Source organism: Schistocerca serialis, chromosome 4, assembly GCF_023864345.2.
Source record: "Schistocerca serialis cubense isolate TAMUIC-IGC-003099 chromosome 4, iqSchSeri2.2, whole genome shotgun sequence".
Classification (NCBI taxonomy): Eukaryota; Metazoa; Arthropoda; class Insecta; order Orthoptera; family Acrididae; genus Schistocerca; species Schistocerca serialis.
In genome coordinates this window covers 234,133,743-234,150,056 of record NC_064641.1, presented here as the reverse complement: position 1 = coordinate 234,150,056, position 16,314 = coordinate 234,133,743, and the positions used below count along the sequence as shown (strand labels likewise).

The window sequence follows — 16,314 nt, the reverse complement described above, 5'->3', positions numbered from 1 at the left end:
TTCTACTTTTCTTCAAAGAAATTACATCAATATAGGTGACAAATACACTGCCGGAGGACAAAATTAATGCATCTGGAAAGACGAGGCCGATTTTGATCTGATGACACCAGTTGCCACCTGGGGGATAGCAGATGTACTAATAATGGTTTCATTGTAGTTTGCCAACAAATAGCATAGTGGTACAGTTATCTGAGCACCATCTGTGTCTAGCCTTTAATAGAGAATGGCAAAGGCCAGCCAGAAGGCTCAGCGTGGTGCAGACGTGTGAAACAAACAGGTAGGCATGACATGGAGAAGCGCTCATGCATCCTACAGCCAACTGAGCAAGTTAAGGGGTGAAACTGTGGCCTTCCGAGTGGTCCATGTAGTACAGACGCCCTGCAGGACCGTTGTATTGTATGGGCAGCTGCGCCAGATCGTGCAGGTACTACAACACAGATAAGAAGCTTGTGAGTCCAGACGCGTCAACACGAACTGTTGTAACCCAGTTGTTAGCTGTGGGACTACGGGCACACACACCTCTAGCCCATCTTCCACTCACTCCAGAGCATCGAGGTACAAGATTCGAGTAGTGCGGTCAGAAAATCCCTTGAAAAATTGCGTGACGTGAAATGAACTTCAACGATGAAAGTAAATTGTGCCTGCACGCAGGCCATACAATGTAGACATGATGAGCGCTGTCTCACAGAGTCCACTTGACCAATTCACACTAGCCCCACCCCAGGCCTTATGCTCTGGCGTGTGATAAGCTTACAACTCCCTTTCACCTTTCGTGTTTCTGGAGGGGACACTACCCAGCGCTCAGTACATGCAGAATTTCGTTAAACTCATTCTTTTGCCTTTCAGCTGGATAGTGTGTTGTTTCAACAGGATAATGCTCACCGATGCACTACCAGTGAAACTCAATGGGCTCTGACAGACGTGCAGCAACTGCCCTGGTCAGCAAAATCTGCAGACTTTACCCCAGTCAAACACAGGTGGTATATGACGGAACGAGAAGTGACTCGTGTGTCTCATTAACCAACTACCCTTACAGAATTACATGAACAGGTCAAGCAGGCCTGGCATGACTTGTCCCATGAGAGTATTCGCCATCTGTAAGATCGACTGGATGCCAAAATCTGCAGCTGCATTGTGGCCCATGGAGACTACAACACATACTAAAATGGGTGTTTCAGTTTATGTCGATACCTGGTACTCCAGAAAGCTTGTGTTATTGACCTGTAAATGTGCTCATTTCATGTATAGATATGCACTGTTGCAAGAATACATCTTGAGTGAATTGGAAAATCTGAAAGGGTGTACTACTTTTTTTTCTGGCAGTGCATAGCCGCTACTGTGGTGGTGGTAAGTTCCAATGGGACCAAACTGCTGAGGTCTGCGGTCCCTAGGCTTGCACACTACTTAATCTAATTTCAACTAACTTAAGCTAAGGCCAACACACACACACCCAGGCTCGAGGGGGAGAGCCGCGCTAACCGCGGCAAGGCACCTGAGACGGCGCAGATACCCGCGCGACACAGCTACTGTCCCAGCGAGGAACTCCCCATAGGCAGTCCATTTTTTTGATATCATATCTTATTAAGTCACCCATATTCTGCATTCTGTGTGTAACAACATATACAATGTCTCAACACTCTAAGTGTCTGACATGAATTGAGGATCCAGCGACAGTGGTTATGTGCACATGACATTCTTACCCGCATCTTATTTCATGAACAGCGGTACCTGTGTAGGCCATGTACCACAAAGTTGAAGTGGGCTTTGGCATTACAGCTGCATACCAGTTATTGTAATTGTGCACCTCTGATTTTGATTTGTTGCACAGCAATACACTTACCTGCTGTTTCAGTTCACTGTTCTCTGTGGCAAGTCCCTCTGTGCCCATTACAGTCGCCTATGCCCTCAGCAGTTTTCCCTGATCAGATTACGTGACACCGGGGCAAATGAAAAGTCGATACATTGATGGCTGAAGATTTACTGTCATACGCATGCTTCAGGTGCCCACCATCTGGTATTGATCTCATACACTGATATAGTGTGCCCTGTCCAGCTGCGTATGGTTACCAGTGCAATGTGCGACCATCTTCTGGTAACAACAAACCTAAAACCATCGCACTCGCCATTGCTACAGCAGAGATCACTAACACAAGTGGTCAAGCCTGGGACAAGGGATGGTGGGAGTGAAAAGTTTGTATGCGAGTGTGTGTGTGTGGGGGGGGGGGGGGGTGAAGGAGGGGGGCGGTAATCCTTAACAATATTTAAATATTTATGGACTGACTCCGGGGCCCCACATAAGATGACAAAATTAAGGTATGCAGCGTCAATTTCCCAAAATGCAAAACATAATATCTAACAGAATAGCACCTTTGAATTTCACTAACTTTACAATAAAGGGAAGATGAAATATTGTACCAAAAGTAATAAGAAATAGTGAAAGAAGAACAAGGGTACAGACAATAATGAGTCTTATCCCAGGATACAAAAGCCTAAAATATACCCAAGCAAAAACTAACACCCAGCTACCTCTAAACAAGAAAACAACAAGAGAGCGAAAATCAGCAACAAAATACACCAGCCCTAGTTACTGTGCGTTGGAGCAATAAATGAGAACAACAAAACAATGAATGCCAGTAATTAGGAGAGGTTAAGCTTTCACTGAACACAATAACAACAAAATATAATTTTCAAATTATAAATCAGTAGGCCAAACAGCTGCAGTGATGTTGAAAAGTGTGATCTATTGGTAACTTACTGGACATACTCATCTTCACTGTACACTGCACTAGTCGCAACTGGCACCCTTATTTAACCACTGTGGATGGAAACACACTGCAGGTAACAGCACTAGCCTCCTGACAGCTCTACTTCCCCTGAATCTATGAAGCTAAGAACTGTCCCCTGTTCTAGACTGGCATGATGTCCTGTGTTGATAGCAAGCTGTGTTATCTTCCAACTGGCTATTTTATACTCTCGTCTACACTGAGGCTCTCCCTTGATGAGGATATCAGCCACCTCATCCTGCATAGGGCCGCTATCATGGTCAACGCCGCGGGGCTACCGACCCTGGGACATAAACAAACTCGGCTGGCAAGCCATACGTGGTCCAGCGCTGAGTAAAAAGTCTCATCTGTCACTGCCCTTGGCTCCCTGGCACAGGCACTTAGTAGATGCCGCTTCCTTCACATAGCTGCAACTCTTGTCTTTTTTAACTTCTGGTCCCCACTATGACAATGGCCATCCTGTACTTAACGGCATCACTGCTCCTCAACCAACTGGCCACTCCAGGACATCGACTGGGTATCAGACGTTTCATGTAAAGCCTTCGCTACAGTCCATGGCCTCCAATCACTTACACTAAGTTGATGTAGTTGGTCACTCCTGTAGACCTGTGTGCCTTGGCGTTTTGCTCTACAGAGTCTCCACATAGTGATGACACTGGCAATCCCATCCACCATCTACACAGGATCATGGTTGCAAACTAACTTCGTTGGCCAGTCATCCTGGGACAAGAAGCATCTCTACTAGCATGCTATGCACAGCCTGATGCCAAACACGAAGACTCGTTCTTCATTGTCAATAACACTCGGTGCTGGCTCAAAGCTGATCCTGCCATTTTACGTCCGTATGCCAGACTGCTCCTTTCTGTGACAAGACACCGCTCCATGCCTCACCATGACGCAGCGAGTCGCTACCCGCTATTGCAGGTATGCACTGCTGTGACGGAAAGCAACACCAGCGTTGGTGCCAACTAAAAGTGGACGAGAATACAGCCGTGTTGTCTACCGCTAATTCCTAAAAGTAACACTTATTGGTAAGAACTGAAACTGCAAATTACTGTAACCAGTCACACTTCATTATTACATGTTTCAGTGGATGGATTTATGTCAATAAGTCATAGGCTTGTATGCACGACATTTGGGTAATCTGTGGCAATGTATTTAAGAAGTTAGGAGCTGTTAATATGCCATGTTTGCTTATTCAGCATATGTAATGTAAACACGGACAGAAAAGGAACGTGTGAGCTCTGAAATACAACGACGCAGGTAACCTAAAATTTGAACATACACTACAGACATCTACATCTACGTATATACTCCACTAGCCACCAAACGGTGCGTGGCGGAGGGCACTATTCGCGCCAAAGTCATATTCCCGCCCCCTCTGTTCCACTTGCGGATCGCGCAAGGGAAAAACGACTGTCTAAACGCCTCAGTACGAACTCTAATTTCCCTCATCTTTGAATGGTGATCATTGCGCGATTTGAAAGTTGGTGGTAATAAGATATGCTCTACGTCCTCGGTGAAGATAGGATTTCGGTATTTAGTGAGCAGCCCCTTCCGTTTGGCGCGCCGTCTATCTGTGTGTGTGTCCCACTTCAAACCTTCTATGAGATTTGTAACGCTCTCGCGGTGGCTAAATGTACGTCACGAATCTTGCCGCTCTTCTTTGGACCCTCTCAATTTCTTGAATCAGACCCATCTGGTAAGGGTCCCATACAGACGAGCAATACTCTACGACTGGACGAACTAACGTATTGTAAGCTATTTCCTTTGTTGAAGAACTGCATCGCTCCAGGATTCTACCAACAAACCGCAATCTAGAGCTCGCCTTACCCGTTACTGGTGTAATCTGATCATTCCATTTGAGATCATTTCGAATAGTCACACCCAGATACTTGACGGATGTCAGCGATTCCAAAGACTGGGCATGTATTTTGTACTCGTACATTAATGGGGATTTTCGCCTCGTTATACGCAGTAGGTTACACTTACTAATATTGAGAGATAACTGCCAGTCATTACATTACGCATTTATTTTCTGCATATTCCCATTGATTTGTTCACAACTTTCGTTTGACGCCACTTTCCTGTAGACTACAGCATCATCGGCAAACAGTCTAATGCCGCTGTCAATATCATCAACCAGGTCGTTTATATAAACCGTAAAAAGCAGCGGACCTATTACGCTGCCTTGGGGCACACCTGAAGTTACGCTTGTTTCTGTTGGAGTCACCCCATTCAGGACGATATACCGCTGTCTGTTACAAAATTTTCTATCCAACCGCATATGTCATCGGATAGACCATTAGCGCGCACTTTTTGAAGCAAGCGACAGTGCGGAACTGAGTCGAACGCCTTTCGAAAGTCGAGAAATATGGCATCAACCTGGGAGCCGGTATCTAGAGCCCGTTGTATATCATGCACAAAGAGGGCCAGCTGTGTCTCGCATGACCGATGTTTCCTAAAACCGTGCTGGTTTCTGCTGATGAGCTAGAAAGGTCATTATATCTGAACACAAAATATGTTCCATGATTCTACAACAAATCGATGTCAGTGAAGTTGGTCGGTAATTATGTGCATCCGATTGTCTACACATTTTATAGATTGCTATGACCTGGACCTTCTTTCAGTCCCGTGGAACTTTCCCCTGTTCCAATGATCTATGACAGATGATGGATAAGAATGGTGCTATATTTGTACCATAGTCGACATATAATCTTACGGGGATACCGTCTGAGCCAGATGCCTTCCTGGCGTCTAAGGATCTTAACTGTTTTACAATCCCAGATACACTAAACACTATGTCAGCCATTCTTGCGTTTGTTCGATAATTGAAAGGTGGAATGGTGCTGCAGTCCTCTACCGTAAACGAGTTTTTGAAAGCTGGGTTTAGAATTTCGGCCTTCTGTTTATCATCATCAGTTGCATTACCCGTACTGTCCGCAAGAGAAGGCATTGAATTATTTGTAGCGTTCATAGATTTTACGTACGACCAAAATTTTTTTGGGTTATTTTTAGAATCTGCAGATAAAATATTGCTTTCAAATTCGTTAAAAGGATCTCTCATTGTCCATCTGACAGCTGCTTTCATTTCGCATAATTTCTGTTTGTTAGAGGGGCAGTGACTACGTGTAAAACGACTGTGCAAAATTCTCTGCTTTCTCAACAACTTCCTAATATTTTTGTTAGGCATATACTTCTCTAGCACATGGTCGACAATATCTTTAAATTCCGACCAAATATACTCAATATCTTTTTGTCGCGTGGTGAATGCTTGGATCTGACTATGAAGATTTTCATTAATGACACTTTTATTTGCTTTGCCAAACAAGAAAACTCTGCGCTGTTTCTTTGTTATTTTTTTTAATTTTTTTTTATTTTTTATTTTTTTGCGACTTCCACTGACATAGAAGCCACAACGAGATTATGCTCGCTAATACCTTCTTCTAGATTAACTTCCTCAGAATGATCAGATCTGTTTGTCGCCAAGATATCTAATATATTCCCATCTCGAGTTGGTTTTCTAACCAATTGTTCAAGGTTGAATGTAGAGGATGCTCCTAGAATAATCTTTACTTCTGTCCCCTGTCATAAACGTGTAATTTTCCCAACGAATGAATGCCAGATTAAAGCCTACACCTACAACTAATGGATAATTTGGATATTTACTTCCTAAGAACTCAAGACTTTCCGTGAAACGTTCTGCGACGTTTGTTGCGGATGCTGGTGGTATGTAAAAACATCCTAATACAGTGGTCAATCCTTGTCTGATTGACAGCTTATCCACACTGTTTCACAGTCCGGCCCAGTATCAATCTCAACTGCGTTTAAACAGCTTTTAACTGCGATGAACACACCGCCTCCGATAGCATCAATCCTATCCTTCCTAAACATTGTCCAATCCGAGTTCAAAATTTCAGTGTTTTTTATGTCTGGTTTCAACCAACTTTCGGTACCTAATACAATATTGGCATTGCTACTGTTTATTTCGGAGTGTAGGTCTGGGATCTTACTACAGACACTTCGACAGTCTACTAACATGAGATTAAGCGTATTTAAATCCTTTGGAATGACCTGTTTAGGCGAACTGACAATTTTTGCAGTTGACACACCCACATCAGTGTCATGAACTGGTAATTTTTCAGGTCAACTGTTTGTTTCCCGTTGGGAGGAAGCTAATCTAAAAAAAACCTATGTGCACGCCACAAGTACTGTGCTACCCATGTAGCTGCTTCCTGTGTGTAGTGCACCCCTGATCTATCGAGAGGTGTCCTACAACCTTCCATTCTATAGCGTAGGTCGAGGAATCTACAACCATTTTCGTCACAGAGTCGACGTGGCCTCTGGTTTAGATTCTCCACTTGACTCCAAACCAGAGGACCCCGGTACACCCCGGGTATGATGCTGCAGATCGTCAGCTTGGCTTCCACTCCTCGAGAGATGGAGGTCGCCATCGCCAATTTAGTCAGCCGTCGAAAGAACCCAAGGATTTCCTCAGAACCCCGGCGACAGGCATCGTTGGTGCCGACATGTGTGCAACAATCTGCAGCTGGCTGCACTCCACACGCTCGGTAGCCGCCGGAAGAGCCTCTTCCACATTCCAGACAATGCCCTCTGGCAAACACACCGAATGAACGTTGGACTTCTTCCCCGCCCTAGCCGCCGTATTCCTGAGGGGCTCCATGACCTGCCTAACACTGGAGCTCCCAATAACTAACTAACCCCTACCCCCGCGTGCCTGTCCGTACCTTGCTGAAGGAGCGGCCACTACCCTGGCAGAAGGTGCATTCTGATCCGGCTCAGCCTCCCCCTCCCACCCCAGCATCAGATAGCATACTGAATCTATTAGCAAAGTGCCTGGGATTCGGCAGGAGCCTGAGGCTGGAGACCTCGACACAGTCCGCCACCCGCACTGAGGTGAGAGCGGGCCGGCCGGCTCAGTCGCACCTGCCATGGGCTCAGTAACGGAGAGCTGTGACATTCCCCCTGCACATCTAGTACAGCAGAGGCTGCCCCAGGCAACCAAGCCCCGTCGAACCTCAAGGTGACGCTCTGTTGCCAACAAAGCTTCCAGTTGTGTTTGGACTGTGGCCAACTCCTCCTGCATCCACACACGACAGACACAGTCCCTATCCATCTAGCTAATTAATGATTTACTATAAAAAACTTAAGCAAACCTGCTGCCACACAAGGTTAACAGCTACACACTAATTGACAGAAAGGACACTCAATAATGAAAAATAAAAATTTATGGTAGAAGCTAGACCAGGTGCTTATTTTCCTGCTAGGGCTATTTAGTGAATACTGAAGAATAAGACAGTGACCTACAGTAAACTGCTAGGGGCTATCTAGTGAATATTAATAACGAATTAAACAGTGACTTACGGTAAGCTACGCCTACTGATCATCCCTTGTATCTAATTTAAACAAGCGTTTACGTACACGTGAAAGTGACCTAATAAAACTATAAAAACTGCTACCTTAAATGTACCGAGTCTAAATGATACTAATAAACGTAAATACTGAATATTGTACACTGACATCTGCAGGTACGAAACAAAACCTTTAGCTAACAATAAGAGTTCAGAATGTAAAGCACAAACGCGAACTCTACTTTATAGGAACCGATGGGCCTACAGTACACGACCACTAAAGCCCACAAAAAGGTAAGGAATTTAAGCAGACGGCGAGGTGAGTTTTTGGTTTCTGCTAACTAAACCGTATGTAAGAAAGGCGCAGAAGTTGTATTGTAACAATGATTTACTCAGATATTGTAGTGTAATACTAATTTACCAGGTATTTTACGTTTGGTTAACTTTTAACGGTCGCAGGTTGCGCTAGTCAGACGAATACAAGTGAGGTTAGAATTAGCTGTCAGTATCACTATTCCTAATTAAACGTTTAAAAACTGCTACATTCAATGCATCGAGTCTAAATGACACTAATAAACGTAAATTCTGAGTATTGTACACTATCTTAAACTGATTAACCCTCGTATTTATAATTTAACCAAACGTTAACGTACACGCGAAAAATAACCTAATAAAACCAATGAAACTGTTACCTTCAATGTATCGAGCCTAAATGACATTAATAATCGCAAATACTGAGTATTGTGCACTGGATTAACTGATAATCCCGGGTATTTGACGTCAATTAAAAATGTAAACAAACGTTTGCGTACAAGCGGATCTGTCCTCAACACAAACTTCGCTTAGCTTGTTCAGACGCAAATAAAAACTGAAACCTTCAATTTATCCCGTTTATCTGACATTAATGCACGTAAACACTATAGAATAGACAGCATAAACGATTAATTAATAGCTAAATTACTTATCTTGTAACACAGCAAACGAAAAGCGCTCGTAGCCGGCGTCAAGGCCGCCAACCCTCTGATGATTACTAATCCAGTTGGATGACTGAAATACACTCGTGGAAATGGAAAAAAGAACACATTGACACCGGTGTGTCAGACCCACCATACTTGCTCCGGACACTGCGAGAGGGCTGTACAAGCAATGATCACACGCACGGCACAGCGGACACACCAGGAACCGCGGTGTTGGCCGTCGAATGGCGCTAGCTGCGCAGCATTTGTGCACCGCCGCCGTCAGTGTCAGCCAGTTTGCCGTGGCATACGGAGCTCCATCGCAGTCTTTAACACTGGTAGCATGCCGCGACAGCGTGGACGTGAACCGTATGTGCAGTTGATGGACTTTGAGCGAGGGCGTATAGTGGGCATGCGGGAGGCCGGGTGGACGTACCGCCAAATTGCTCAACACGTGGGGCGTGAGGTCTCCACAGTACATCGATGTTGTCGCCAGTGGTCGGCGGAAGGTGCACGTGCCCGTCGACCTGGGACCGGACCGCAGCGACGCACGGATGCACGCCAAGACCGTAGGATCCTACGCAGTGCCGTAGGGGACCGCACCGCCACTTCCCAGCAAATTAGGGACACTGTTGCTCCTGGGGTATCGGCGAGGACCATTCGCAACCGTCTCCATGAAGCTGGGCTACGGTCCCGCACACCGTTAGGCCGTCTTCCGCTCACGCCCCAACATCGTGCAGCCCGCCTCCAGTGGTGTCGCGACAGGCGTGAATGGAGGGACGAATGGAGACGTGTCGTCTTCAGCGATGAGAGTCGCTTCTGCCTTGGTGCCAATGATGGTCGTATGCGTGTTTGGCGCCGTGCAGGTGAGCGCCACAATGAGGACTGCATACGACCGAGGCACACAGGGCCAACACCCGGCATCATGGTGTGGGGAGCGATCTCCTACACTGGCTGTACACCACTGGTGATCGTCGAGGGGACACTGAATAGTGCACGGTACATCCAAACCGTCATCGAACCCATCGTTCTACCATTCCTAGACCGGCAAGGGAACTTGCTGTTCCAACAGAACAATGCACGTCCGCATGTATCCCGTGCCACCCAACGTGCTCTAGAAGGTGTAAGTCAACTACCCTGGCCATCAAGATCTCCGGATCTGTCCCCCATTGAGCATGTTTGGGACTGGATGAAGCGTCGTCTCACGCGGTCTGCACGTCCAGCACGAACGCTGGTCCAACTGAGGCGCCAGGTGGAAATGGCATGGCAAGCCGTTCCACAGGACTACATCCAGCATCTCTACGATCGTCTCCATGGGAGAATAGCAGCCTGCATTGCTGCGAAAGGTGGATATACACTGTACTAGTGCCGACATTGTGCATGCTCTGTTGCTTGTGTCTATGTGCCTGTGGTTCTGTCAGTGTGATCATGTGATGTATCTGACCCCAGGAATGTGTCAATAAAGTTTCCCCTTCTTGGGACAATGAATTCGCGGTGTTCTTATTTCAATTTCCAGGAGTGCATATACGTCCAGAACAGCTAGTGGAAACAACTAAAAATGTCACTGGTTCATATTTTCAGCTGATGTTCATAACTGTCACAGTCAACTCTAACTTAAAATATTCGCATTTATAGTTGTTGGTAAGTTTTCAACATAACTGGAAAACGACTTGTTAACATTGTTCATTGTACTCGTATCATCAACATAAGTGTCAGCATGCAGAAATTGGTACCACTTGGTAAATTTAGTTGCAGCCTAAGTGAAAAAAGGCCTTTTTGTACCATGGTGGGGACTATTTGGCAATGATGTATTACTATAATTCCTCTAGCTATTATTATACTAAAATAACACAAATATTTTAATGTAAAATGTCATATTAGTTCTTTCTCATATGCCACTTTACTTCAGCATACATCTTCACGTAATATGCAGGGTACACATACGCACACACACACACGCACACACACACACACACACACACACACACAAACCACAATGTTTCTTGTTCAGAGTGTAATGTACAGGTATCAGCCTGGTGTAAACACCTCTTCTCCAAATCTTTTATTTTTATTTAAATGTGATGTACTGACGTTATCTTCTGCTTTCCGCGGACTGTGGACTGTGTACCAGTTTCCCTGCTTCCTGTTCCGTCCGTGAATTGTACGCTTCAAGAAAGGCTTCCAGCATTCCTCTATTTGAGCCCTAATTCATCTCGCAATCATTCGGCGATATGTTTTTTGTGAGGAAGTTGCACGTTTGCCGACTGGTTTTGAACGTGGGCGCTCTTAACAGTTGTCTGCGATATATGGCGCTTTTCATGTTATCCATCCCACTGCACTCTGCCGAGCATCCCTTCTGTTAATCTCCTTTGTAAGGTTCCCAGACTAAGAATCAGTACTCAAGAACTGAGCGAACGAATGTTTTGCAAACGACCTCTTGCACGCGTAAACTGCACTATGTTGGGACTCTGTCGGTAAATCTGTCTTCCCATTCCTCTGGTGAGAAACTTTTAGATGCTTGAAGGTATGAGAGTGATTCCAGTCACTAAATGTTGAAGTCAAAGAAGGACGCTGGTTTTTTCCTTCTTTTTCTGCTTTCTTTACTTTATTTATATTTAAGATCAGCTACAAATCTTGCGCCAGTCGCTAGTAATTTTCAACGCTTTCTGCATATCGTAACTGGTTTCCGACGAAGTCACATCCCTGGCAACTATAAAACTAACATCGTTTCAGACATTAAATGATTTCAATGAGTGCAATATGCCATTGGCTACTTAGTCGATACATTCGCGTCGACAGCGGAGAATCTGCTGACGGGGTCTGAAACTGGTGTATCTGGCAGCATATAGAGCGCATGGAGAAGATTCGTCTGGTAACGGTAACAGTGGAAGGGGCTCTCAATTTAGTGATAAGGCCATGCGGCTTTTTCCAGCATGAATACCGCTGCTGCAAGAGAGGGTCCTGTACCTAATACTAGTCTGGAAGTCACAGTACCAACAAAATGGGCACTCTGCAAGACTATTTGAGGTATACGAAAGTTTTAATTGTCCATTTTCAGTCAATGGTGCGCTGTTTCTATGAGTCCCCTTAACTTCACGCAGTGTTGGTGCACCACTGCGCCACCCAAACAACTGAAAATAAACCTTTTATGAGCATGAAGATGAAATAACTTTTTCTGCAGTCTCCACAAATGCTGCACTTGACTCTTGTTGAGCCATTGCTACCAGTACGGAGTAAAAGACCAGTATCGCCTCTGTTAGGTATTAACTACGGTACTGGAATAATATCCTTATGAATCCCATTCATCACTATTCAGAAATAACATACATCCAGGTTCACTAGGAAACGAGTATTTCTTTTCTCTTTCGGTAGCTGCACAGTTATTACACGGATGTTGATATATTAATCAGCCGGCCGGAGTGGCTGTGCAGTTCTAGGCGCTACAGTCTGGAAACGAGCGACCGCTACGGTTCCAGGTTCGAATCCTGCCTCGGGCATGGATGTGTGTGATGTCCTTAGGTTAGTTAGGTTTAATTAGTTCTAAGTTCTAGGCGACTGATGCCCTCAGAAGTTAAGTCGCATAGTGCTCAGAGCCATTTGAACCATTTGATATATTAATCTGATATGTGCCATTGAATGTGCAGCAGTATAAAGGTGACAATTATTGAACTATATGAAAAAGGCGTAAATTAGTTACAAACTATGGCGAACACCCATTTTATTCAACATGTAAAGGTCACTACAGATGAAACTTCCTGGCAGATTAAAACCGTGTGCCGGACCGAGACTCGAACTCGGGGCCTTTGCGTTTCGCAGGCAAGTGTTCTACCATCTGAGCTACCCAAGAACCTCTCACCAGCCGTCCTCACAGCCATACTTCCGCCAGTACCTCTTCTCCTACCTTCCAAACATTACAGAAGCTCTCCTGCGAAACTTGCAGAACTAGCACTCCTCCACGCTGTGGCAAAGCCATGTCTTCGCAATATCCCTTCTTCCAGGAGTGCTAGTTCTTCAAGTATCACAGGAGAGCTTTTGTGAAGTTTGGAAGGTAGGAAATGAGGTAATGCTGGAAGTAAGGCTGTGAGGAAGGGTCATGAGTCGTGCTTGGATAGCTCATATGGTAGAGCAATTGTCCACGCAAGGCAAAGGTTCCTAGTTCCAGTTTCGGTCCACCAAACGGTTTTAATCTGCCAGGAAGTTTCATATCAGTGCACACTCCGCTGCAGAGTGAAAATTTCGGTTTGGTCATTGCAGATATTCGGATTTAGGTTATGAATGATGACTAACTGACAACCTCAGCTGCCGACAGGTGTTGTTGATGTACCTCGATGTGGACAGCTGAAAATGTGTGCCCCGACCGGGACTCGAACCCGGGATCTCCTGCTTACATGGCAGACGCTCTATCCATCTGAGCCACCGAGGACACAGATGAATGGCGCGACTGCAGGGACTTATCCCTGCAGTCGCGCCATTCATCTGTGTCCTCGGTGGCTCAGATGGCGCCATTCATCTGTGTCCTCGGTGGCTCAGATGGATAGAGCGCCTGCCATGTAAGCAGGAGATCCCGGGTCCGAGTCCCGGTCGGGGCACACATTTTCAGCTGTCCACATCGAGGTACATCAACAACACCTGTCGGCAGCTGAGGTTGTCAGTTAGTCATCACTTATTCCAGGGAAAAGCTGCACGGTCATCAACAGTAACTGTTCTTTCGCAAGGGATAAGTCCCTGCAGTCGCGCCATTCATCTGTGTCCTCTGTGGCTCAGATGGATATAGCGTCTGTCATGTAAGCAGGAGATCCCGGGTTCGAGTCCCGGTCGGGGCACACATTTTCAGCTGTCCAAATCGAGGTATATCAACAACACCTGTCGGCAGTTGAGGTTGTCAGTTAGTCATCATTTATTCCAGGGAAAAGCTGCACGGTCATCAACAGTAACTGTTCTTTCGAAAACAAGTTACTGTCTTCGTATATTTAGATTATCACATGTTCGATATTCCTGCCATCATTGACGGTGATGTGGCGAAGACGAGTAGCGAAATTCTGTATAAAGCGCTGAAGTACTGGACCATTGATGCTGTCGATGACGTCATGAATTGCCATTTGTAGCTTAGCAGTATGTCCTTAATACAGCCCCATAAAAAGGACTCTGTAGGGAAGCAGCCTACTCACGCTGTAGTAAATTGACATCTGTTTCCATTGTGTGCCAGCCAGTCTGCTGTAACTAGCTCTGACATCATAAATGTTGCGCAATAACTTAAAAATCAAGCAAATGACCTAAAACTTTTCTAGCATGTCAGGAATAATACTAAATTAATGTATGTTAAATATCAGCTCGATAACTTCAGCCATTCTCGAAATTTGGACGTTTTTCTGAAAAAATCATTGGCGCAACAGAAAAGAGCTAGAGACTTCAAAATTTATATTTAGATTCATCATTCATAATGATTTAATAAAAACAGTACTTTGGATTTCACAAATTAAGATTTTAGTGGAAATTCATGATTTTCTGGTTTTCATCTCAAAACTGAAGGAAGCAAGATAGATTAAGTAGGCTAATAAATAAGGCTAGGATGTTTAGATTCAAATAGGTTGGAGGTCCGCTATGACTATGAAGATGTGTAAAGTTTCTTTTGAATACCTATAAAATTATAACGATAGCGGATCTCAAAAGGGCCAGTTCAGAGCTCATCTACTGCGTGCAGTGTAATTTAATTAATTCTCTCACCCAAAATATTTAACTTAGCCACGTTAAAATTTTATTATCAATTCTTACCTGCGTGCTGAATGCACGTTTAAATTAAGAGCTTCTTCGGCCATCAGCAAAAGAAGCTATAAATTATTATGTAACTTGAAGTGGTGCGTTACTAGTCCAGCGGCTAGTCGGGAGAGCCGAAAAGATCAGGCGTTCCCTTAGTCGTCCGCACCGCGGCTTTATATACACTCCTGGAAATTGAAATAAGAACATCGTGAATTCATTGTCCCAGGAAGGGGCAACTTTATTGACACATTCCTGGGGTCAGATACATCACATGATCACACTGACAGAACCACAGGCACATAGACACAGGCAGCAGAGCATGCACAATGTCGGCACTAGTACAGTGTATATCCACCTTTCGCAGCAATGCAGGCTGCTATTCTCTCATGGAGACGATCGTAGAGATGCTGGATGTAGTCCTGTGGAACGGCTTGCCATGCCATTTCCACCTGGCGCCTCAGTTGGACCAGCGTTCGTGCTGGACGTGCAGACCGCGTGAGACGACGCTTCATCCAGTCCCAAACATGCTCAATGGGGGATAGATCCGGAGATCTTGCTGGCCAGGGTAGTTGACTTACACCTTCTAGAGCACGTTGGGTGGCACGGGATACATGCGGACGTGCATTGTCCTGTTGGAACAGCAAGTTCCCTTGCCGGTCTAGGAATGGTAGAACGATGGGTTCGATGACGGTTTGGATGTACCGTGCACTATTCAGTGTCCCCTCGACGATCACCAGTGGTGTACGGCCAGTGTAGGAGATCGCTCCCCACACCATGATGCTGGGTGTTGGCCCTGTGTGCCTCGGACATATGCAGTCCTGATTGTGGCGCTCACCTGCACGGCGCCAAACACGCATACGACCATCATTGGCACCAAGGCAGAAGCGACTCTTATCGCTGAAGACGACGCGTCTCCATTCGTCCCTCCATTCACGCCTGTCGCGACACCACTGGAGGCGGGCTGCACGATGTTGGGGCGTGAGCGGAAGACGGCCTAACGGTGTGCGGGACCGTAGCCCAGCTTCATGGAGACGGTTGCGAATGGTCCTCGCCGATACCCCAGGAGCAACAGTGTCCCTAATTTGCTGGGAAGTGGCGGTGCGGTCCCCTACGGCACTGCGTAGGATCCTATGGTCTTGGCGTGCATCCGTGCGTCGCTGCGGTCCGGTCCCAGGTCGACAGGCACGTGCACCTTCCGCCGACCACTGGCGACAACGTCGATGTACTGTGGAGACCTCACGCCCCACGTGTTGAGCAATTCGGCGGTACGTCCACCCGGCCTCCCGCATGCCCACTATACGCCCTCGCTCAAATTCTGTCAACTGCACATACGGTTCACGTCCACGCTGTCGCGGCATGCTACCAGTGTTAAAGACTGCGATGGAGCTCCATATGCCACGGCAAACTGGCTGACACTGACGGCGGCGGTGCACAAATGCTGCGCAG

The 16,314-nt window shown here is 45.9% G+C and overlaps 1 non-coding gene across 1 annotated transcript; it reads right to left on the bottom strand.

The window, feature by feature from the left end:
• Positions 1 to 13,460: 13,460 nt before the first annotated feature.
• Positions 13,461 to 13,534, bottom strand: Trnat-ugu (transfer RNA threonine (anticodon UGU)). The gene has a single exon. It is a non-coding gene; the product is annotated as a tRNA-Thr (tRNA).
• Positions 13,535 to 16,314: the final 2,780 nt, after the last annotated feature.